Genomic DNA, 24,821 nt, shown 5'->3' with positions numbered 1-24,821 from the left:
CCTTTATATCTCAAAACAATTATCAAGCATCAAGTTGATCATAGCATCCAATTCTTTTTCTATGATAGTTTTTATTATACCCAACTTGGATGCTCATCATTCTAAGACCAACTTTGTAACCATAGCAAATACCATGCTGTTCTAAAAGACTCTCAAAATAATATAAGTGAAGCATGAGAGACTAGCAATTTCTTCAAAATTATTCCACCGCCTTGCTCTAAAAGATATAAGTGAAGCACTAGAGCATAAACTATCAAGCTCAAAAGATATAAGTGAAGCACATAGAGTATTCTAGCAAATTCTAATCAAATAGGCTTCTCCCAAAAGGTGTGTACAGCAAGGATGATTGTGGTAAACTAAAAAGCAAAGACTAATATAATACACGACGCTCCAAGCAAAACACATATCATGTGGCGAATAAAAATATAGCTCCAAGTAAAGTTACCAATGAACGAAGACGAAAGAGGGGATGCCTTCCTGGGGCATCCCCAAGCTTAGGATTTTGGCTATCCTTGAATATATTGGGGTTCCATGGGCATCCCAAGCTAGGATTTGTCTCCTGAATTAGCGTTCCATGGCATCCCCAAGCTTAGGCTCTTGCCACTCCTTATTCCATAGTCCATAAAAGCTTTACCCAAAACTTGAAAACTTCACAACACAAAACTCAACAAGAAATCTTATAAGCTCCGTTAGTGAAAGAAAATAAAACCACCACATAAGGTGCTGCCATGAACTCATTCTTTATTTATTTTGGTGTTTAACCTACTGTATTCCAACTTCCTTATGGTTTATAAACTAATTTACTAGCCATAGATGCATTGAAATAAGCAAACAACACACGAAAAACAGAATCTGTCAAAAACAGAACAGTGTAGAAATCTGTAACTAACGCAAACTTCTGGAACTCTAAAAATCCTACCAAAATAGGACGTACTGGACAATTTGTTTATTGATCAGAAGAAAAAACAATCAGTCCAAAAGCACGTTTCTGTGATTTATTGAATTTTTTCTCGTGAGTGCAAAGTTTTTGTTTTTCAGCAGAATCAGATCAACTATCTTCATAGGTTATCCTATAGGTTCTACTTGGCACAAACACTAACTAAAAGATGAAAACACATCTAAACAGAGAGTAGATGCAAGATTTATTCCTAAACAGGAGCAAAAACAAAAAACATAAAGAAAAATTGGGTTGCCTCCCAATTAGCTCTATCGTTTAACGCCCCTAGCTAGGCATAAAAGCAAGGATAGATCTAACGGGTGCCATCTTTGGCACTAAATTCATAAGTAGCACGCATGATAGATTCATAAGGTAATTTGACTTTCTTTCTTGGAAAGTGCTCCATGCCTTTCTTTAAGGGAAATTGGAATCTAATGTTCCCTTCCTTCATATCAATAATCGCACCAATCGTTCTAAGGAAAGGTCTACCAAGAATAATAGGGCAAGAAAGATTGCAATCTATATCAAGAACGATAAAATCTACGGGTAGCAAATTTCTATTTGCAACAATAAGGACATCATTGGTCCTTCTCATAGGCTTTTTAATGGTGGAATCCGCAAGGTGCAAATTTAAAGAGCAATCTTCAAGATCATGGAAACCTAGAATATCACATAAAGTTTTCGGAATTGTGGAAACACTAGCACCCAAATCACACAAAGCAAAACACACATAATCTTTAATTCTAATCTTTATAGTAGGTTCCCACTCATCATTAAGTTTTATAGGTATAGAAACTTCCAAATTAAGTTTTTCATCATAAGATTGCATCAAGGCATCAACAATATGTTTGGTAAAAGCTTTGTTTTGACTATAAGCATGAGGAGAATTAACAACGGATTGCAACAAGGAAATACAACCTTTTAAAGAGCAATTATCATAGTCAAATTCCTTGAAATACGAGATAGTAGGTTCAATGTTATTAGAAGTTGACGATTCTCCAATCTCACTTTTACCAAATTTAGCATTAAGATCTAAAGACTCCGAAATCTTGGGACGCCTTCTAGGAAAAGTTGATTCATCATCAGTCCCATAATCATCAAAATTCATATTGCAAAACATAGATCTAATCGGACACGCATTAATAACTTTAAGATCATCATCATTATTTTCACGGAAACTAGAAGAACATGCTTTTATAAAGCTATCTTTCTTAGCACGCAATCTAGCGGTTCTTTCCTTGCACTCGTCAATGGAAATTCTCATTACTTTGAGAGACTCATTGATATCATGCTTAGGAGGGGAAGATCTAATTTTAAGAGAATAAACGTCAAGCAAAAGTCTATCAACGTTCCTAGCCAAATCATCAACTTTGAGCAATTTTTCTTCAAGCAAAGCATTAAAATTCTTTTGAGAAATCATAAATTCTTTCACACTATTCTCAAAATCAGAGGGCATCTTATTAAAATTACCATAAGAATTATTGTAAGAATTTCCATAATTATTAGAGCAATTACTAGGGAACGGTCTAGCATTAAAATTTCATCTATAAGCATTGTTTCCAAAACTATTCCTACCAACAAAATTCACATCCATAGATTCATTATTATTCTCAATCAAGGAAGACAAAGGCATATAATTAGGATCAAGAGGAGTATTTTTAGTAGCAAACATCTTCATAAGTTCATCCATCTTTCCACTCAAAACATTGATTTCTTCTATAGCATGCACTATTTTACTAGAAGATCTTTCGGTGTGCCATTGAGAATAATTAGCCATAATATTATCAAGAAGTTTTGTAGCATCTCCTAATGTGATTTCCATAAAGGTGCCTCCCGCGGCCGAATCTAAAAGATTTCTAGAAGCAAAGTTCAAACCGGCATAAAAATTTTGTATGATCATCCATAAATTCAAACCATGAGTAGGGCAATTGCGAAGCATCAATTTCATTCTTTCCCAAGATTGGGCAACATGCTCATAATCAAGTTGTTTAAAATTCATAATATCGTTCCTAAGAGTGATGATCTTAGCGGGAGGAAAATACTTAGAGATAAAAGCATCTTTGCACTTGTTCCAAGAATCAATACTATTTTTAGGCAAAGACGAAAACCAAACTATAGCACAATCTCTAAGTGAAAACGGAAATAACTTCAATTTGACAATATTGTTATCCGTATCTTTCTTCTTTTGCATATCACACAAATCAACAAAATTGTTTAGATGAGTAGCGGCATCTTCACTAGGAAGGCCGGCGAATTGATCTTTCATAACAAGATTCAACAAAGCAGCATTGACTTCACAAGACTCAACATCATTAAGAGGAGCAATAGGGGTACTAAGGAAATCATTATAATTGGTATTCGAGAAATCACACAATTTGGTATTATCTTGCGCCATGGCAACAAGTAATCCAACACACAAGCAAACAGAAAAAACGGCAAGCAAAAAGAGAGGAGGAGATTGGGAAAGAGAGGGCAAATAAAATGGCAAGGGTGAAGTGGGGGAGAGGAAAACGAGAGGCAAATAATGTAAATGCGAGGGAGATGGGTTTGTGATGGGTACTTGGTATGTCTTGACTTGAGCGAAGACCTCCCCGGCAACGGCGCCAGAAATCCTTCTTGCTACGTCTTGAGCTAGCGTTGGTTTTCCCCGAAGAGGAGAGGGTGATGCAGCAAGTGTAGCGTAAGTATTTCCCTCAGTTTTGAGAACCAAGGTATCAATCCAGTAGGAGGCTCCTCAAAAGTCCCATGCACCTACACAAACAAACTGAGAACTCGCAACCAACACAATAAAGGGGTTGTCAATCCCTTCACGGCCACTTGCGAAAGTGAGATCTGATAGAGATAGTATGATATTTTTGGTATTTTATAATATAGATGCAAAAAGTAAAGATGCAAATAAAAGTAGATTGAAAGCAAATATGATAAGAGATAGACCTGGGGGCCATAGGTTTCACTAGAGGCTTCTCTCAAGATAGCATAAGTATTACGGTGGGTGAACAAATTACTGCCGAGCAATTGATAGAAAAGCACATAGTTATGAGATTATCTAGGCATGATCATGTATATAGGCATCACGTCCAAAACAAGTAGACCAACTCCTGCCTGCATCTACTACTATTACTCCACACATTGACCGACTCCTGCCTGCATATAGAGTATTAAGTTCATAAGAACAGAGTAACGCATTAAGCAAGATGACATGATGTAGAGGGTTAAACTCATGCAATATGATATAAACCCCATCTTGTTATCCTCGATGGCAACAATACAATACGTGTCTTGCAAGACTTTCTGTCACTGGGTAAGAAAACCGCAAGATTGAACCCAAAGCTAAGCACTTCTCCCATGGCAAGAAAGACCAATCTAGTAGGCCAAACCAAACTGATAATTCGAAGAGACTTGCAAAGATAACTCAATCATACATAAAAGAATTCAGAGAAGATTCAAATATTATTCATAGATAAACTTGATCATAAACCCACAATTCATCGGATCTCGACAAACACACCGCAAAAAGAGATTACATCGAATAGATCTCCACAAGAGAGGGGGAGAACATTGTATTGAGATCTAAAAAGAGAGAAGAAGCCATCTAGCTAATAACTATGGACCCGTAGGTCTGTGGTAAACTACTCACAACTTATCGGAGGGGCAAGGGTGTTGATGGAGAGGCCCTCTGTGGTCGATTCCCCCTCCGGTAGAGTGTCAGCGAAGGCTCGAAGATGGGATCTCGCGGACACAGGAGGTTACGGTGGTGTAAATTGTGTTTCGTGGTGCTCCTGGATGTTTTCGGGGTCCGTAGGTATATATAGGAGGAAGAAGTACGTCGGTGGACGCCCGAGGGGCCCACGAGACAGGGGGCGCACCCTACAGGGGGGGCACGGCCCCCTATCTCGTGGGGTCCTCGGGAGCTTCTTGACTTGCACTCCAAGCTCTCCGGATCACGTTCGTTCCAAAAATCACGCTCCCGAAGGTTTCATTCCGTTTGGACTCCATTTGATATTCCTTTTCTTCGAAATACTGAAATAGGCAAAAAAACAACAATACGGGCTGGGCCTCTGGTTAGTAGGTTAGTCCCAAAAATGATATAAATGTGTAAAGTAAAGCCCATAAACATCCAAAAGGGGTAATATAATAGCATGGAACAATCAAAAATTATAGATACATTGGAGACGTATCACACCCCCTTGACCTACCTCCGCCTCAATAAATACTCTTGATACATCTCCAATGTATCTACTTTTCCAAACTCTTTTTCCCTTGTTTTAGACTCTAATTTGCAGGATTTGACTAGAACTAACCCGGACTGACGTTGTTTTCAGCATAATTGCCATGGTTTTATTTTTGTGCAGAAATAAAAGTTCTCGGAATGACCTAAAACTTCACGGAGGTCAGTTTTGGAATAAATAAAAAATATTGGCGAAAGAATCAACCGAAGGGGACCCACACCCTGGTCACAAGGGTGGAGGGCGCGCCCTTTGTCCTTGTGGGCACCTTGGACCTCCACAGACCTCAACTCCAACTCCATATATTCACGTCCGGGGAGAAAAAATCAGAGAGAAGGATTCATTGCGTTTTACGATACGGAGCTACCGCCAAGCCCTGTTCTTCCTCGGGAGGGCAGATCTGGAGTCCAATCGGGGCTTCAGAGAGGGGAAATCATCGTCGTCGTCATCATCGACCATCCTCCATCACTAATTTCATGATGCTTACCGCCGTGTGTGAGTAATCTCAGCGTAGGCTTGCTGGACAGTGATGGGTTGGATGAGATTTACCATGTAATCGAGTTAGTTTTGTTAGGTTTTGATCCTCCGTTATGTTCTAAGATTGATGTTGCTATGACTTTGCTATGCTTAATGCTTGTCACTAGGGCCCGAGTGCCATGATTTCATATCTGAACCTATTATGTTTCCATGAATATATGTGAGTTCTTGATCCTATCGTGCAAGTTATAGTCACCTACTACGTGTTATGATCCGACAACCACGGAGTGACAATAGTCGGGACACTTCCCGGTGATGACTGTAGTTTGAGGAGTTCATGTATTCACTAAGTGCTAATGCTTTGGTCCGGTTCTCTATTAAAAGGAGGCCTTAATATCCTTTAGTTTCCAATAGGACCCCACTGCCATGGGAGGGTAGGACAAAAGATGTCATGCAAGTTCTTTTCCATAAGCATGTATGACTATATTCGGAATACATGCCTACATTATATTGATGAATTTGAGCTAGTTTTGTGTCACCCTATGTTATGAATGCCATCCGACATAATTATCCGTCATTGATCCATTGCCTATAAGCTCGTTTCATATTGATCTTTGCTTAGTTACTTTTCCGTTGCCACTGTTACGATTGCTACAAAACTGCTATTGTTACTTTTGCCACTGTTACCGTTACTTCCATACTACTTTTCTACTAAATACTTTGTTGTAGATATTAAGTCTTTCAGGTGTGGTTGAATTGACAACTCAGCTGCTAATACTTGAGAATATTCTTTGGCTCCCCTTGTGTCGAACCAATAAATTTGGGTTGAATACTCTACTCTCGAAAATTGTTGCGATCCCCTATACTTGTGGGTTATCAACTCTAAAATCCCAAAAACCCTAGGGGAGTCGACGAAATACTTTTCCCACTACTACAAGTTCCAAAAGCATGAGATCCAATCTGGAGGCCTTTTCCGGCACTCTACCGGAGGGGGCAATGATCACAGAGGGGTTCTTCATCATCCTTGTTGCCCCTCCGATGATGCGTGAGTATTTACCACAGACCTACGGGTCCGTAATTAGTAGCTAGATGGCTTCTTCTCTCTTTTTGATCTTCAATACAATGTTCTCCTTGATGTTCTTGGAGATCTATTTGATGAAACTCTTTTTTGCGGTGTGTTTGTTGGGATCCGATGAATTGTGAGTTTATGATCAGATCTATCCCTGAATATTATTTGAGTCTTCTTTGAACTCTTTTATGCATGATTGTTATAGCTTCGTATTTCTTCTCCCATTTATTGGTTTGGTTTGGCCAACAAGATTGATTTATCTTATGTGTAATTTTATAGCTATATATGCTTTCCGTTCTATGAGTTTTCTTTGGCTAGGTTATTAATGATGAGATCTTCAGAGGAAGTGGTGCATAGTGGTAGGTTCAATCTTGTGGTGTCCTTACCCTGTGACAGGAGGGTTGCAAGGCACGTGTTGTATTGTTGCTACTAAGGATAAAACAACTGAGTTTGAACATTTTGCTTGATCTTATTTTGTCTACATTATGTCATCTTGCTTAACTCATTACTCTGTTTGGCATGAACTTAATACTTTGAGATGCATGTTGGATAGCGATCTTAGGTGGAGTAATAGTAGTAGATGCAGTTGGATTATGATCAAGTTGTCGCGGATGTCATGCCTATATAATAATTATGCCATGGATGATCACCATAAGTATGTGCTTTCTTGTCAATTGCCCAACAATAATTTGTTTACCCACCGATGCTATTTATGATAGAGATGCCTCTAGTGAGCACTATGGTCGCCTGGTCCATTCACCTCTATATTAAAACAAATCTTATAATTCCTTATTTGTTTTATATTACTTTTATTTATGATATCTACCACTACTAGATTTGATACTTGCAACTCGCAAGAACAAGGGGGGTCACACCCCCTTGCCTTTGTTGGGTGCAGGCATTTGTTTGTATGTGTGTAGGTACTAATAAAGTTGTTTATGTGTCGTCTCCTCTTTGTTTGATACCTTGGTTCTTAACTGAGGAAATAATATATGTTACTATACTACATCACCCTTCCTCTTAGGGGAATCCCAACACTATTACAAGTAGCAGAAGTCATCACAGTCTTCCATGGAGACTGTCTCACCCAACCACCAATTATTGATGATGCATTATTGTTCGCCATGATACTTTTTTGTGGGTCTTTTTTCTCGTGTTCAATAATATGTCCTTTGGATGCTCATTTTAATATGTGGGACAGTTTGTGACAATTGTCAAGTCTTTGTTAATGAAATTTGTGATGGAAATGTTTGATTTCATAACATTTATCAATTTAAATTGAAATTGGCCTACAAATTCAAACTGTGCATGATTTGACGCAATTGAGAACCTCTGAGGGTACTGGTGATGGAAATTCAAGCCTTCACCAACATTGTGACCCCACTTGTAAGCACCCATGTCAACACCATCCGGGCCCACATGTAAGAAGCCACATCAACATGGGCCCATATGTCAGCACCGTTGCCTGGTTAAAACCCACAACCAACTTATTACTGACGGCCACCGTCGGTGATAAAACCTACGTTGGACCCACATGGAAGCACGCACATCAGCAGCTTATGGGCCCATTTATCAGAATCTTTGACCATCAAACTGATGAATAAATTAGTGGTGATAGATTACCGTCATAAAAACGATCTTAGGTGACAGGTCAGCATACCATAGGTGACAGTCCTGGCCGTCACGGAAAATTTCCTTCAACGATGAAACTGGGTTTGTCAACTCACTAGGGATCATGGTATCCTAGGGCACATGCAATTGTAGGACAACCGACTGTCGTTGTCTTGATGATGACGGTTGTTGGTTCTTGTCCATCACGTGTGTAGGATCCAACTATATGCACTTAGTCCGTTGGTGAGGAACCCCCTAGCTTTTGATATCTTGAGAGGTAACATTGATGAGCTCAGTGTGTGATCTCTTGGCACATTATCTTTTAGACTGTATTTTTTATGGGCTTGAGCCCATGGTTAGGTCATTATGTATCTGTGGGGCTACCCCGTAGGTATTCCCCCTTCAAAAGCGAAGCACTAAATCCATGAAGTTTTTCAAAAAAAAATGTTCATGCTTTTCCAAAAATATGTTGCAATAGTATTTAGCAAATATTCACAGTTTTTCTTCAAATATCCTCAAGCTTTAAAATGTTGATTTTTTTATTTTTGTGATTTTGGACCAAAATAGGAAACTTATTAAAACCGATGAAACAAAACAAACTAAAAATCGAAAAAATTGCACACAACTACTACATGCTAGTTTTGTCTCTAACATCAAATTGCTAAAGCACCACTAAGACCATAGAGAGCGGAAGAAAAGGTGGCAAGAGGTGGTGTGCTGGAGCTTGGGCAATATGGCAATAAGAGGAGGGTCACTGGAGCACCGCAACCACAAAATCAGGCGTATCTAATGGCTAATTGGTTTGATGCCAACATTTGGCATTGCCAATACTTGGCAAGCCAACAATTGGCAATTTCACAAGTTGCCAAAAATTGGCAACTTCTTGTGAGGTTGGCAAGTAAAATTGGTCACCAACCAAACACTAGCCAATATTTGGCATTTGCCAAATGTTGACATGCCAACTTTTGGCATCAAACCAATCATGCTCCTAGTGTGCTTTCTGCCAATTTCAGTCAGATAAAGCACCACATGAATGATAGAATCTTAACCTCGAGGTAAGTTGCTCATCGACCCATGAATCTATGTAATTGTTAGTTTCTTCTCTAACTTGGGAGGTTGATAGAGTGAGGCATCTGCCAAGGTGAAGCTAGTGGAGATTAAGCCGATGAGAACGTCACTAAATCAGGGTTCTAACTATCGGAATCGGGTGGGAATGATTGGGTTAGGGTCATATACATCAGACATCAGAGATCATCTTCTCGGGTGGAGGAAGATACATGGCAGAGAGGAAAAGGACATGGAGAAGAAAGTATGGAAGTTGACAAGTGGGTCCCACTTCCACATCAATTTGTGCATGTCAACATTAATGAGTGGGAATTTTCTGTTATATTAGGAGTGAATTGACTATAGATGGCTAAGTTGGGTTTTATGTGGATCATTTCCCTTCCATTTTTACAAAAGACTCGAGGTTGTGGTGTAAAAATGCGCAATGAAGTATTGGGTTCGAATAATGATCTCCTATTAATAATACCGTTTATTTTACCTTCATAAAATAGAGAAGAGAAACCTCTTTCGGTAAAAATTGTGGTAATTTGACTAGCAAAACCTCTCAAAGGGCAAGATTTGGGGTAGTCAAATTAACATGGGAGATTGTTTTCTTTCGTTATGGTCGGCCCAATTAGAATGCCACATCTTAGTGAGAGGCAGTCTTAGCCACAATCATCTATTTAGAGCTTAACACATGGAATATTGTGTAACGAAAACGAGTAAACTAGGAGATAATGGGCCAACCCATGTCGGTTTCTTTTTTCGGTTTTGGGAGGAAGGTTTCATCCTTCATTATCCGTGTTTTCTTTGTTGTGTTTTTCTTTAAACTTCTTTGTTTTTTGTTTTTTCATTTATTTTCCCTTTTTTCCTTTTTCTTTCACTTTCATCATTTTTGTTTTTATTAAACAAACCATTGCTATGAATTATTCAAAATACTGATTTTTTTTTAAATTTCTAAGCATTATAATAAATAGGTGAACATTTTTGGAAATCCGTGAATACGTTTTCAAATTCATATTTTTAAAATTTTCAAGTTCCTTTAAAAATTGATCAAATTTTTTCAAATTTGCATAAAACTAATGAATATGTGTTTAAGTTCACAATTAATATTAAAAATTCCTGATTTCTTTTAGAAAATGTATTTAAAAATATCAAATATTTCCTATGATTTTGTAATTTTTAAAAAATAATATAGAAACGCCAAAAAAGGTTAGCCAAAATTTTCAAAACTGAAATTGACTATAAAAGGTTAAATCTCCAGTTCCTATAGGGCGCGGCTATAGAAGCGAGGCAGTATATGGGATGCGGCCCAGCACATTGTCACGACAAATCAACACCTTAAAGTTTCCCAGTTCCTATAGGGCGCGGCTATGTCTCGCTTAGAGCGAGACAAACCGTCTACTCGGCTGAAGCGACGAAATAATAAGCCCACCAGTGACGCTATTGGCTCGATCTTTTTTGTTCGTTCGTTGACATTTTTTAATATTAGTTTTTGTTTTATTTTCTTCAAAAAACTAAATACATATGTTTCTGCAGTGTGAAAAAACATTGGTGCAAATATAGAAACAGAGTTATACATCCAAATATTATACTATTTTAATAAAGAACACTTTACACAAAAACATTTGAGGAAAAATTCTAACCAAGCATTTGAAAGATGTTAAATGCTCAAGAGAAATGTTTTCACATGGATGCAAAAAATATATATAGAAAAAATGCAATGTTTACGAAAAAAGTTGATTCTGTATTTAAAAAATATTAACCTTGTATTTGCAAAATGTTAAATAGGAATTTGAAAACACATTAAATGCGTATAGAAAAATGTTGATCTTGTATTCAAAAAGAGGTAATAACACCTGTGGTGCTTGAACTTGTCATGAATGTTCACTTTAGTGCCTAAACTTGAAAAATACGCCGAACTGGTTCTAAAACTTGTCACGAACGTGCAAATACGGTGCTAATCCTATTTGAAGACGTAAAGTGTGCTGTCATGACATTGTATTTTGCTGACGTGGCATGGGTTCACTTGTAGAGACCAAATATGATTTTAGTTGGATATACACTATATCTCTATGACTGACAAGTGGGCCTGTCAGGGCAGAAGAAAACTAAAATAAAAAAATGTGAACAACAGGGTTCAAACCTGCGAACTGAAGAGTGCGTGCAAGCTATGCTAGCCACTACACCAGATAGATTAATATTTGTACATTGCCCCCTTATATTTAATGGACAGTGGAATTAAAAGTTTGTGCTACTTAAATTGGTTGGAGCTATTGCGGCCTATTTAGCACATTGTTCATTTAAAAAAACTGGGAAAAAGTCTGTAAAATATAAATCATAGCAATACAACTAAAGGTCAGTTATTTGTGTGGTATTAATAGTTATTAAAATTATACATATAACTATAACTAAATTTTAAAAAATGTTTCATATACCTTTTAGAATATTCACGTATCATTTAAAAAACATTAACACAATTGAAGTAATAGATATGAATTATAACAATGTTTGCATAATACAATATACTACAAAGAATTTTAAAATTATACTTCATAAATATTATACAAACATTTTTATATTTCATAAGTATGTTGTTTAAGAAAATATTTCCATAATTAAATATTATTCGTAATTTAAAATTTAAAATGAATATATGAATATTCACTCGTGGATTGTATTTACATTATATAAAAATTAATAATATAAGCCATGAGCGAAATTATACACCAGTGAATATTTGTAAGTATTTAGTAAATGTGGTTATCCTTAAATTTCTTCAAATTAAATATAAGCCATTCATGTACAAAAATGTTTGTATTCACTATATTTAAAATAGTATTTTGTAAATAATATATTAATATTTCTTAAACTTACAGGATCATTTTTAGTAAGTTAGTTTATTGCATACATCTATATATTTATTTTGTGTGCACACGAATATTTGTGTACCACGAGGTTATTATTTATGTACCACAAATATTTATAACACACGATATGTCATGGCGCTTGGTTTATAGATTTTTTTAATTATATATGCACATAAATATTTGTATACCACGTGGTAACTGTTAATACCACATACAAAAGCAGTAGGAGCCTTTCCTACTGTCCTAACCTTCAAAAAAAACTGTTAATACCACACAAACATTTGAATCTAACTTTATTATTACGATTATAATCTACAGACGTTAACATGTGCAAAATGCAGAGTGGTAGCATGTGTATTAGTGTGATCATAATTTACAGATATGTTTTCAAAAATAATATGTTCTAAATGGGCCATACTGATTGCAGCTCACTTAAGTAACACAAGCATTGAAGCTGAGGGGCAAACGTCGGCTGCATTAAAGCTGAGGAGCAAAATTTTAGACATCACGTAATCGGGTGGATTGGCTGGCACAGCACCACCACATGCTTCAGTTCCTTTGTTTGAACCCTATCTTGCGGTATTTTTCATTTCGGTTCTCTTCTCTACTAATAGACGGGCCCTCTAGTCATGGAGACATAATATTCAACTAAAATCCTATTGCATCGCTACAAATGGATTCTATGCCACCTCAGCCAAATACAGTGCCATGTCAGCACACTTTAGGTCTATGAATGACATTAGCACCATATTTGAATGCCCGCGTCAAGTTTTAGAACCACTTCGGCGTATTTTTCAAGTTCAGGCACTAAAGTGAACATCCGTGGCAAGTTTAAGCACCACCGGTGTTATTACCTCATTTTTTAAATACATGGTCAATACTTTTTGAATGAGGTAAATACACTAGAAGTTTTAGAACTTGCGCATAGCGGTCAGTTTGGTGCATAAACTTGTAAAAATACATGCTTCTGGTCCGCTAACTTGCATGGACGTGCAAATACGGTCACATTTTACATACACGGACGTATCTATTAGCTGCATGGCACGCCAGCATCGCTGGGGCCGTTGTCAGCCACGGTAACAGTTCTCATATGGTAGATTTGCAGAAAAACCCTTGAATTATTTTATTCACGTATTGGGCCCTGCATGTTAAGTGAAAAACCAAAGAGAAAAGATGATGGGTTCCGAACACATGACCTACAGCTAATAAAATGGCGTGGACAGCCACCAGACAGATAACATTTCATGTTCTACTAGCACCACTACAACTTATATTCTATCAACACGGACTGAAAAAAATTAAAGAATTACAATTCGAACATGTGACCTCGTGGAGTACTGGCCGCTATTCAAAAAAAGAATGTTCCAAAGAGCTAAACTTTTTATATCTTGTTATCTCTTTTGTTCTATGTAAGAAATACAACTTATATATATTCACAAAAGAAAACATATATTCTAGTGTTTGTGACCTCCCAAAAATGTTCATGCATTATAAAAAAAGGTACATGACATTTTAAATAATATTTAAACATTGTTTTGAGTTGGATAATATTCAAATATTGTAAATATATACAGGCTCGTACGTACTACTCCCTTTGTCCACGTCTTATAATATGGGACGGAGAGAGTACTATATAGCCATATATGCATAGCTAGCTACATGCATGGTGCAAAAAACATGCATGGTACCATACTAAACATTACTCTTTATATATGTTAAGCATTTTTCAAATACATAATTAATATTTTTTTCAAATATATGTCTTGATATATACTTTTACACACATATTTTACATTTTTTGTATACAACATAAACATTTTTATACACTATCCAAATACATTATTAACATTTTTAAAAAATATATGTTTTGATGTCGATATTTTTCATACACATTATCTGTTTCAGGTATACATCTAAAGACATTTATATACTTGTTTTCTAAACATATGATAATATTTATTCAAATACAAGATTTTGAACATATTTCAAATATATGTTAAACATTTTTGGATGATAAAAAATATTTTTAAACTATGTGAACAGTTTTTTACATTTTATTAATATTTTTAAATGTCATAAATATTTTTTGAAATGCATGAGCATTTTTAAATGCAGCGTATGCTTTTTTAGTTACACAAATATATATCTTACAATGTTTAAATATTATCTAAGATTTCTCGTACCTTTTTTTTGTAACGCATGGACATTTTTGGATGGTCATAACACGAGAATCTATGTTTTTTTGTATTTCTTACATTGAACAAAAGACATAAGAACATAAACAGTGTTTATATATTTATAACATTATGTGCCATTGTAGCCTGATGGTTTGCTTAGTCATGGGCGACCACGATTTCACAGGTTCGAATTGTCGGGATCCTGTTTTTCGGGTTTGATTTCTTCTTTAATTTTTCAGTCCCTGTTGATAAAATGGTGGCTGTACACGGGATACTTTCTTTTTTGAGGGATAATACACGGGGTACTTTCAGCGGCTGGTATTGGGTTCGAAATCCACCTCTGCCAATGTTTTATTTATTTTATTTGAGCGGCCCAGTGTATGAACAAAAAGGTGTGTGCTTTTCTACAAATCTATCATGCAAGAACTATTACCGTGGCTGACAGCGGGCTTTTACCATGCTGGACTATCAAATAGGCAGTAGATACGTCCGCATACATAAAATGTGACCGTATTTGCACCTTCATACAAGTTCGTGGATCAAAAACACGTATTTTACAAATTCGTGCATCAAACTGACCGTCACACGCAAGTTCTAAAACTCCTAGTGTATTTACCTCTTAGAAAATTTTAATCAAGGTTTGATGTTAAAGCGCTGCGCTAGGCGTCAGCCGGCTGATTTCCCGCATGGATCAGCCGGTTCGACTACCGTTGATTAGCTATATGATGGGCAGTTCCTTTCACCACGTGGGTGGAGCCCACTACGATTTGCCCTTTCTAATCACTGATGCCTTGCAAATTTCGGTGCAAATTCTTTCGTGCTTCCAACTACAGGCCGTCAGTCAACTAGGGAACGTTTGCTACATTTTACGTGTCCTGTTGTATTGCAGGAAATTTGTGCAACATGGGTCATGTTGCAGAAATTTTTAAAGCACAGGTCAAGTTTTTTTTTTTGAAAAAGTCTAAAATAAACCTTGAAGTTATACATGAAAGCTAAACCAAACCCTGAACTCTCAATCCCGGAAATTGGCACTCTGAACTTTCTAATCTCGGTCCATTTTAAACCTTGACAGGACTTCGCGGGTATTTCTTGAATTTGGCCAGCCCAGTACCATAGCCACTCACGCGCGCACACTAATTTGTTTTTTCATAGTTTTTTTCTTTTACGTTCTCTTTTTATTTTTTATGTTTTACACATGTCTAATTGTTCGTACCCAATATACATTTTAATGCACACATTAAATATATAATAAACTTTCATAGTTTCAAATAAATTATGGACATTTTTAAATTAAATGTTTTCAAAACTATTTTGAACACATGGTATTATTTTCCAAATACATGTTTTATATTTTCTTAACGATAATAAACATTTTATAAAACTACACGAACACTCTTTTACATGGTTCGATATTTTTCAATTTGCATACATTTTTTTGAAACACATGTCACATATATTCTGTTAAGGTTATAACACATTTTTTTACAACACAAACACATTTTTTTACATTGTACAGAAAGTGTTCGCACTTTAAATTTTTTTTCAGGTTTCAGAAAGAAATATGTTTCAAAAACTGTTTGCACTTTACAATTTTGTTCAGGTTTAAAAAATGTTTATTTTCAAAAGGTGTTCTCTTTTTGAAAGTTGTTGGTTTTTTAAGAGTATTCAAAAAATTTCAAAAACACAATTTATAAAATGTGCGAAGATTTCAGAAATAAATACGTTTTCAATACTTGTTTGCCCCTAAAAGAAGTTTTCAATGTTAGACGCTTTGGTTTCTGATTAAATATTTTCGGCATCTTATTATGTAAGTCATAGTTGTCTGGCGTAGTGGCTAGCGAAATCAGGTCAACCCTGTGAGGTCCAAAGTTCGACTCCAAGGCATGTTAAGAAAGAAAGAATTTTTAAGGCGTGTGATAAGAAAAAATTAACTCGCTTTATGTCTAGTTGGCCGTCCCAGTCGATACCGCAGCTAACAACCCGAAACATTTTTTTCAAAACATTATTTATGAAATAATTTATGAAATTCCAAAAACATTATTCAAAAAATGTGACACAATTCTGAAAATCTGAAACATTTTTCATAGCATGTGAAAAACTGTTGGAATTCTGAACTTATTTTTGACAAATGTGACTTTTTTTAAATTACTAATAGTTTTTTAAAATGTGAATATAATTTCAGAATACCAAATATATTTTTAAAAACACAAAACGAATTGAATTCATGCCAAAAATATATAACAGGAACAATTTTTAACTTCTAAACAATTTTAGAAATGTGCGAACATTTTTAACTTCATTAATCTTTGTTGTGTTATAGTGGGCCGGCCCAAATTCTTGTCAGTGAGAGTAGCTGGTTATCCCGGCCGGGATTGTAGTATTCCCGGTGTGCCAAACAGATCTAGGGTCCAAAATAGACTGGGATTACAAGTTCAGAGTGCCAATTTCCGGGATTCAAAGTTCAGGGTTTGATTTAGCTTTCGTCTACAACTTCGAGGTTTATTTTGGACTTTTTCATTTTTTTTGCAACGACATCTTATTATAGTTTTTTTTTAACAGAAGTTTCGTTCCAGTTTTTTTTTGAAACGGAGGTCTTGTTGTATTCTTTTTTGCAACAGATGTCTTGTTACGGTTTTGTTTTTTGCAACAAAGACCCTGATGCAGTAAAGCAAGCAGAGATTGCTTCAGACACACATGACACGTGTCGCACGGACTAAACAACGGATGTTCACGTGCGATCCGTCGGCTGAAGCCAAGCGTTTACCATAAATAAATTCAAAATCATTGTAAATAAATCGTTCAAAAAATGGTCGCAACATATGCAATGCAACAATCGATGAGAAAAATACATAACAATGAACGTACTCTTATTTGCAAAAAAATGAAAGTACAGTGGAACACTCGCCTAGAAGTACAATGGTAGTACATGTTTTCCTGGGAATGATTCTATACCGCAACAACTACCAGCATTAGCGTCGTGTGGCTACGCAAGATGGCGGTCTGACTAGGCTGCAGTTAAAAACAGCAGTCACGAACCTTGCAGCATTGGGTCGTTGACATTGCAGCACCATTTGGCTTTGCAACATAGTGATCCATTTTGCAACAGTAAAAAATAGTGGTCTCGGAAATCGCAGCGTCTCGCGGCTTTGCACCACGGCGTTGCATCAATGAGAAAATAGCGGTCACCTACCTTGCAACGTCGGTTGGCTTCATAGCATGATGGTCTGTTTTGCAGCAATACAAAAATGACGCCGCCGATCTCCAGCGTTGCGTGCTTTGCAACAATGATGTTCGGTCTTGTAGTGATCACCGACCTTGCAGTGTCGTGCGCTTTTGTAACAATGATGTTCAGCCTTGTAGCGATCGCCGACCTTGTAGCCATGCGCGCTTTTACAACAATGATAGTTGGCCTTGTGGTAATTGCCGGCCTTTGCAGCGTCGTGTGCCTTTGCAACAATGGTTGTCTAGCATGAAATTAAAAATAGCGATCACCAATCGTGGAACGTCTGTTGGCTTTGCCACAGATGGTCCATCTTGCAGCAATACCAATGTGGCACCGCCTATTTCGCAACGTCGCTTGGTTTTGCAACGATGATGTTCGGCCTACCTTGCAGTGTCATGCAGTTTTGCAACAATCATTGTCTGGCATTTAGAAATTTGTGATTGCCAACCGTAGAGTATTGCGTGGCTTTGCAACATGCTAATCCGTTTTGCATCAATAAAAATTTACGGCTGCGGACCTTGCATCGCCATGAGCTTTGCAACAATGGTTGTCTGGCCTTGTAGTGATTGCCGACCTTTCACCGTCGCTCGTCTTTGCAACACAATAGCCCGGCTTTGTAAAAACAAAGGGCAGGCAACAAGCCGGCTTGCAATGTCGTCAGAATGGGCAACAAGAACAACAACAACAACAACAAAGCCTTTAGTCCCAAACAAGTTGGGGTAGGCTAGAGGTGAAACCCATAAGATCTCGCAACCAACTCATGGCTCTGGCACATGGATAGCAAGCTTCCAAGCACCCCTGTCCATAGCTAGCTCTTTGTCGATACTCCAATCCTTCAGGTCTCTCTTAACGGACTCCTCCCATGTCAAATTCGGTCGCCCCCACCCTCTCTTGACATTCTCCGCACGCTTTAGCCATCCGTTATGCACTGGAGCTTCTGGAGGCCTGCGCTGAATATGCCCAAACCATCTCAAACGATGTTGGACAAGCTTCTCCTCAATTGGTGCTACCCCAACTCTATCTCGTATATCATCATTCCGGACTCGATCCTTCCTCGTGTGGCCACACATCCATCTCAACATACGCATCTCCGCCACACCTAACTGTTGAACATGTCGCCTTTTAGTCGGCCAACACTCCGCGCCATACAACATTGCGGGTCGAACCGCCGTCCTGTAGAACTTGCCTTTTAGCTTTTGTGGCACTCTCTTGTCATAGAGAATGCCAGAAGCTTGGCGCCACTTCATCCATCCGGCTTTGATTCGATGGTTCACATCTTCATCAATACCCCCATCCTCCCGCAACATTGACCCCAAATACCGAAAGGTGTCCTTCCGAGGTACCACCTGGCCATCAAGGCTAACCTCCTCCTCCTCACACCTAGTAGTACTGAAACCGCACATCATGTACTCGGTTTTAGTTCTACTAAGCCTAAACCCTTTCGATTCCAAGGTTTGTCTCCATAACTCTAACTTCCTATTTACCCCCGTTCGACTATCGTCAATTAGCACCACATCATCCACAAAGAGCATACACCATGGGATATCTCCTTGTATACCCCTTGTGACCTCATCCATCACCAATGCAAAAAGATAAGGGCTCAAAGCTGACCCCTGATGCAGTCCTATCTTAATCGGGAAGTCATTGGTGTCGACATCACTTGTTCGAACACTTGTCACAATATTATTGTACATGTCCTTGATGAGGGTAATGTACTTTGCTGGGACTTTGTGTTTCTTCAAGGCCCACCACATGACATTTCGCGGTATCTTATCATAGGCCTTCTCCAAGTCAATGAACACGATATGCAAGTCCTTCTTTTGCTCCCTATATCTCTCCATAAGTTGTCGTACCAAGAAAATGGCTTCCATGGTCGACCTCCCAGGCATGAAACCAAACTGATTTTTGGTCACGCTTGTCATTCTTCTTAAGTGGTGCTCAATGACTCTCTCCCATAGCTTCATTGTATGGCTCATCAGCTTAATTCCATGGTAATTAGTACAACTCTGAACATCCCCCTTGTTCTTGAAGATTGGTACTAATATACTCCTTCTCCATTCTGGCATCTTGTTTGCCCGAAAAATGAGGTTGAAAAGCTTGGTTAGCCATACTATCGCTATGTCCCCGAGACCTTTCCACACCTCAATGGGGATACAATCAGGGCCCATCGCCTTGCCTCATTTCATCCTTTTTAAAGCCTCCTTCACCTCAGACTCCTGGATGCGCCGCACAAAACGCACGCTGGTCTCATCAAAGGAGTCGTCCAGTTCAATGGTAGAACTCTCATTCTCCCCATTGAACAGCTTGTCGAAGTACTTCCGCCATCTATGCTTAATCTCTTCGTCCTTCACCAAGAGTTGGCCTGCTCCGTCCTTGATGCATTTGACTTGGCCAATATCCCTCATCTTCCTCTCCCGGATCTTAGCCATCTTATAGATGTCCCTTTCACCTTCCTTCGTGCCTAACCATTGGTAGAGGTCCTCATATGCCCGACCCCTTGCTTCTTCACCAACAGCTCGCTTTGCGGCCTTCTTCGCCATCTTGTACTTCTCTATGTTGTCTGCACTTCTATCCAGTTATAGGCGTCTGAAGCAATCTTTCTTCTCTTTAATCGCCTTCTGGACATCATTGTTCCAAAATTCCGGCTTGCAATGGCGCACGTCCCAAATGCATCAAGGACGCCTAGCCGGCATTTGCATGGATATCAACCAGGTCATTTTGACTTTTTATTTAATATAAATCCAATTTTTTTTAATTTCTAAATCCTCATGTTGATTAGCTAGCAAAGTGACTCGTTGCTAGTACTACGGTGCTGAAGTTAAACACACAGACCGTATACTAGTACTAGTGGGACCATGCACATAGACAGAAAGTTTGCATGCCGCCGCTGTATCACTGAACGCGCAGGAGGCCCGATCGGACGGAGGAGCGAGCGACTGATCGCAAGGCTAAAATCAGTCGGCTGAATATAATACTTTCCCAATGTTAAACGTGTAGAGAAATTGTTGAGCCTGTATTGTAAAAATGTGAATCTTGTATTTGTAATGAAGCATTCAAAAAATGTTGACCATGTATTTATAAAATGTTAATCTATTGATCAAAAATCTTAATCAACAAATGTTTAAAATGCGTATGAAAAAAGGGTTGACCATGTATTCAAAATATGTTAATGTTATATTCCAAAAAAAATGAACATTTAATAGATATATAACAAAAAATGTACAGTGTGTATGGAAAAAGTAGACATAAAAATATATTTTTTGAAAAGTGTAATCATATATTGATACCGTGTATATTAAAAATATATGAACATTTAAGAAAAATACGTGCGGAATAGGATGCGCCGTAGATCTCGCTATATGACAGATATAGCCGAGACGGTTCTTAGAAGCTGAATAGGATCAGCAAATCCTATTTGAGAGATGAATATATAGGATTCTGGTTTTGTGAACCTTTTTCCTGTTTTTATAGCCTTTATGATATTTTTATTATGTACCTTTTTCGAAAATATCATAAAATGTTCACATTTAGAAAAATGATTGAAATTTTCAGAAAAAGTGTTCAAAAACAAATATTCAAAAAATTGCTTGGAATTTTGAACAATGATAACGTTTAAAAGATGTTTCACAATTTTTTCAAATATTTGGAAAATTATAAATCTTGCATTTTATTTAAAAGCTATAAAGATTCAAACATGTATGTGTTTAGAAAAAGGTTATGTTTTTCAAATAAATATTTAGAAGTTACAAAAATGTTCGTATTTTTTAAAAATATGTTTGCACAAGCTTTTAAAAAAATACTCTTTTAAAAAATGTCATCAGATTTTCAAATAAACGTTCATCTTTTTTAAAAGGCGAAAACGATAAAAGATTGAAAACCTAGGAAATAGCAAAAAAGAAGAAGCTGGAGACAAAAAACGAACAATGAAAAAATAACTAGTGTGGCGAATGTTGTCCACGGATCGTTCGGAGAGGTTATTTTTTCAAGTTGAGACTTTGTCCCTATTTGCTCTAGTGCGGAGGAGGCTGAATTCGTGCATGTAATGCGGGCTTATATATTATTGTTTCTATGCATAGAATGGTTGTCGTAGAGATGGAATGTCTGCGTGTGTATAGTTTTTTTTATCTCATCATACTTTTGATAAAATCCAATTTAGTTGACACGAAGAAGGAAGCGCCGGATGTGGTGAGTTTCTTGCAAAATTTCAAGCATTCTGAGAGGTGCGAACGGAGGGGCTCATAATATTGCTAAGTTCTGCTACTTTATTAAATATGATGGTTTGTTAGTGGGTAGTGTTCCGTCCTGCTTAACGAGTGGATTTATTAACGATTGTAAGAACATTTTTTTATTAAAACACAATTATAATTTTTGCGGGGAAAAACACAAAGTGTTTTCAGAAGAAAAAAAATGTAACACGTGAGAGGTGCATGTTGAACCAAAGAACAAGTTTCATGGCATGAAAAGCACAAGTTATCCTACACGGGAGTATACTACTCGTGGGAAACTATAAGTACATTACTACTGAGTAAAGTATAGATATGTTTCTACTAGAAGCACAAGTTGCTCCAAATAAAATCATCAAACTCTATCAATAGGAGATCTCATTTTTAAAATATCAATGCGAGAGGTGCTATGGTGGAAACAATTTGCAATCTGGATGCTCGGGTCAAGAGATATTTTGATTTGGAATCTGATCTCATAAAAAAAGCATGTAAATATAGTCTCGCTGTCCCCGACCCACTCAGTGGAAAACCCCATTACAAATCTCTGTTGGTGATAAGTGACACATAACTATTGATTTAATTATTGTTCAATTACTACTAATTTATTATAACAAGTTGTCAAAGCATCAATCGAGTGTAAACATGTGCATCCATCCGAGTAGATGAAACTGATACGGTTGGTTTATTAGATGGCTACATCATCTCTTTTTAGGTATTCGTGCATAAACATCTTGCGATGAACATACTCTATCTTCGACAAATGTAGAATGAAATGCTTCAACTTAGTTATGAATTATCGATTCAATAACCCTTCTAGGCAATCTCTACTTAATAGTAAAATAATTCATAGAATAGGTGTGCATTTAAGTAAATGTACACAAGGAGTTAACATTAAATACAACAACATACTAAGATAATGAAACCAACTATTAATATGACTCTTAAAAAAGTTTAGCTTTAAATGATGATTTACTCTCTCTCTCTCTCTCTCTCTCTCTCCCTCCCCTCACTATATGTTAAGTTGTATCTAATAGTATTAAATAAATGTGTTGATATATCGGTCCCAGTGCACTATAAGTATATCTTAGTGTTGTGTCTTATTTGATATGTTTTGTGAGAGAAAAATTACAAGATGTCTTAGATTTGGTGCTAAGATCTATGTCTCTAGATTTAGATATAGTTGCTCTCTGTTTGCTCACTAAAATAGGGTGTCACATCAAATTTTTATTTAGTTGTCATGCTAAAACCGAGTACATGGGGTGCTGTTTCGGTACTACTAGGCACGAGAAGTAGGAGATTAGCCTTGATGGGCAGGTGGTACCTTAGAAGGACACCTTTCAATATTTGGGGTCAATACTGCAGAAGGATGGTGATATCATGAAGATGTGAGCCATCAAATCAAAGCTGGATGGAGAAAATGGTGCCAAGCTTCTGGCGTTCTTTGTGACAAGTGAGTGCCACAAAAGCTAAAAGGCAGATACTATCGGATGGCGATTCGACCCGCAATATTGAGATGGATGTGTGGCCAAACAAGGAAGGATCAACCCCGGAATTATGTATATGGGATATAGTTGGAGTAGCATCGATTGAAGAGAAGCTTATCCAACATCGTCTGAGATGTTTTAGGAATATTCAGTGCAAGCCCCCAACAAATACAGTGCACAACGAACGGCTAAAGTGGGCTGGTAATGTTAAGAGAGGTCGGGGTAGATTGAACTTAACATGGGAGGAGTCCATAAAGAGAGATCTGAAGGACTAAAATATCACCAAAGAACTATATAGCCATGGACAGGGGTGCATGGAAGCTAGCTATCCATGTGTCAGACCATGAGTTGGTTGCGAGATATTATGGGTTTCAGCTCTTGGTCATTACTAAGAGCAACTCCAATGTGGTGACCCATTTCGTCTGCGGCCGTCCGTTTGGTCGGCGCGAATAGAAAAGGCGGCCCAACGCGCCGACCCAAACGGACGCGCGTCCGTTTTTCGTCCGCGGGCGACCCATTCCCGGCCCATTTTTGAGTCTGATTTGCATCGGCGCGGACACGCGACGGACGCGCGCGCGGTCGCCTACTCCTATCCCCGGGCCCGCTGGTCTGTGGCACATTGGCCTCCTTCCCCTCGGCCAACAAGCAACCCTCGCCCCCCGCCTCCTCCGTCACCGACGCCGCCACCCATTTTTGCGGCGACTCCTCCAGCTGCCGCCGCCTCCACATCCGCCCAGCAATGCCGCCCCTGTCCCTAGTCGCCCACCGCCGCCGGGGAGCAAACTAGTTCCCACCGCCGCTTCCCCACCGCTGCTTCCCCCACCGCACAGCCGCCCGCGACCAAGAATACGCCTCGCCACCCCCGCCACATATGACCAGCACGCTCGTCGGACGCCGTCACACTCGTCATCCAGGCAGCTAGCTGGTCTGTGGGCGCCGCGTCTCCTCTCGCTGGCCGTCTCCTTCTTCGACGCCCGCAAGCTGTTCGACAGTTTGCCAAGGTACGAAAATGGACTCCGCCGATGAGTTCTTTTTCCACAATTCCATTTGCGACTCCGACGATTCGTCATCCGATGACGAGGAGATATTGGTTGCCGTGTTGGTCCATCACCACCTCAACAACCAGCGGCCGTTGTTCCGTGGCTCCATTCCGGGCCACCTTCCGGCATTGAATCGTAACCGAGAGAGCGGGCATTTCCTTCTCTGGAAGGACTACTTTGATAGAACAAACCCGTTGTTCAAACATCACAAATTCCGCCGCCGGTTCCGTATGAGTAGGCATGTTTTCAACCGTATTAGAGAGGGAGTGGTCGGCTATGATGACTACTTCGAGTGCAAAGAGGATGCTGTCGGCAAGATTGGTTTCTCCTCTTATCAGAAATGCACTGCCGCCATCCGAATGCTTGCATACGGAGTGCCCAGTGATCTCATTGACGAGTACATCCATATAAGCGAGTCTACATGCCTAGGGTCCCTGTAT

This window comes from Triticum aestivum, chromosome 3B, assembly GCF_018294505.1.
Source record: "Triticum aestivum cultivar Chinese Spring chromosome 3B, IWGSC CS RefSeq v2.1, whole genome shotgun sequence".
In the NCBI taxonomy this organism is placed as follows: domain Eukaryota; kingdom Viridiplantae; phylum Streptophyta; class Magnoliopsida; order Poales; family Poaceae; genus Triticum; species Triticum aestivum.
This window is presented reverse-complemented; position numbering follows the sequence as displayed.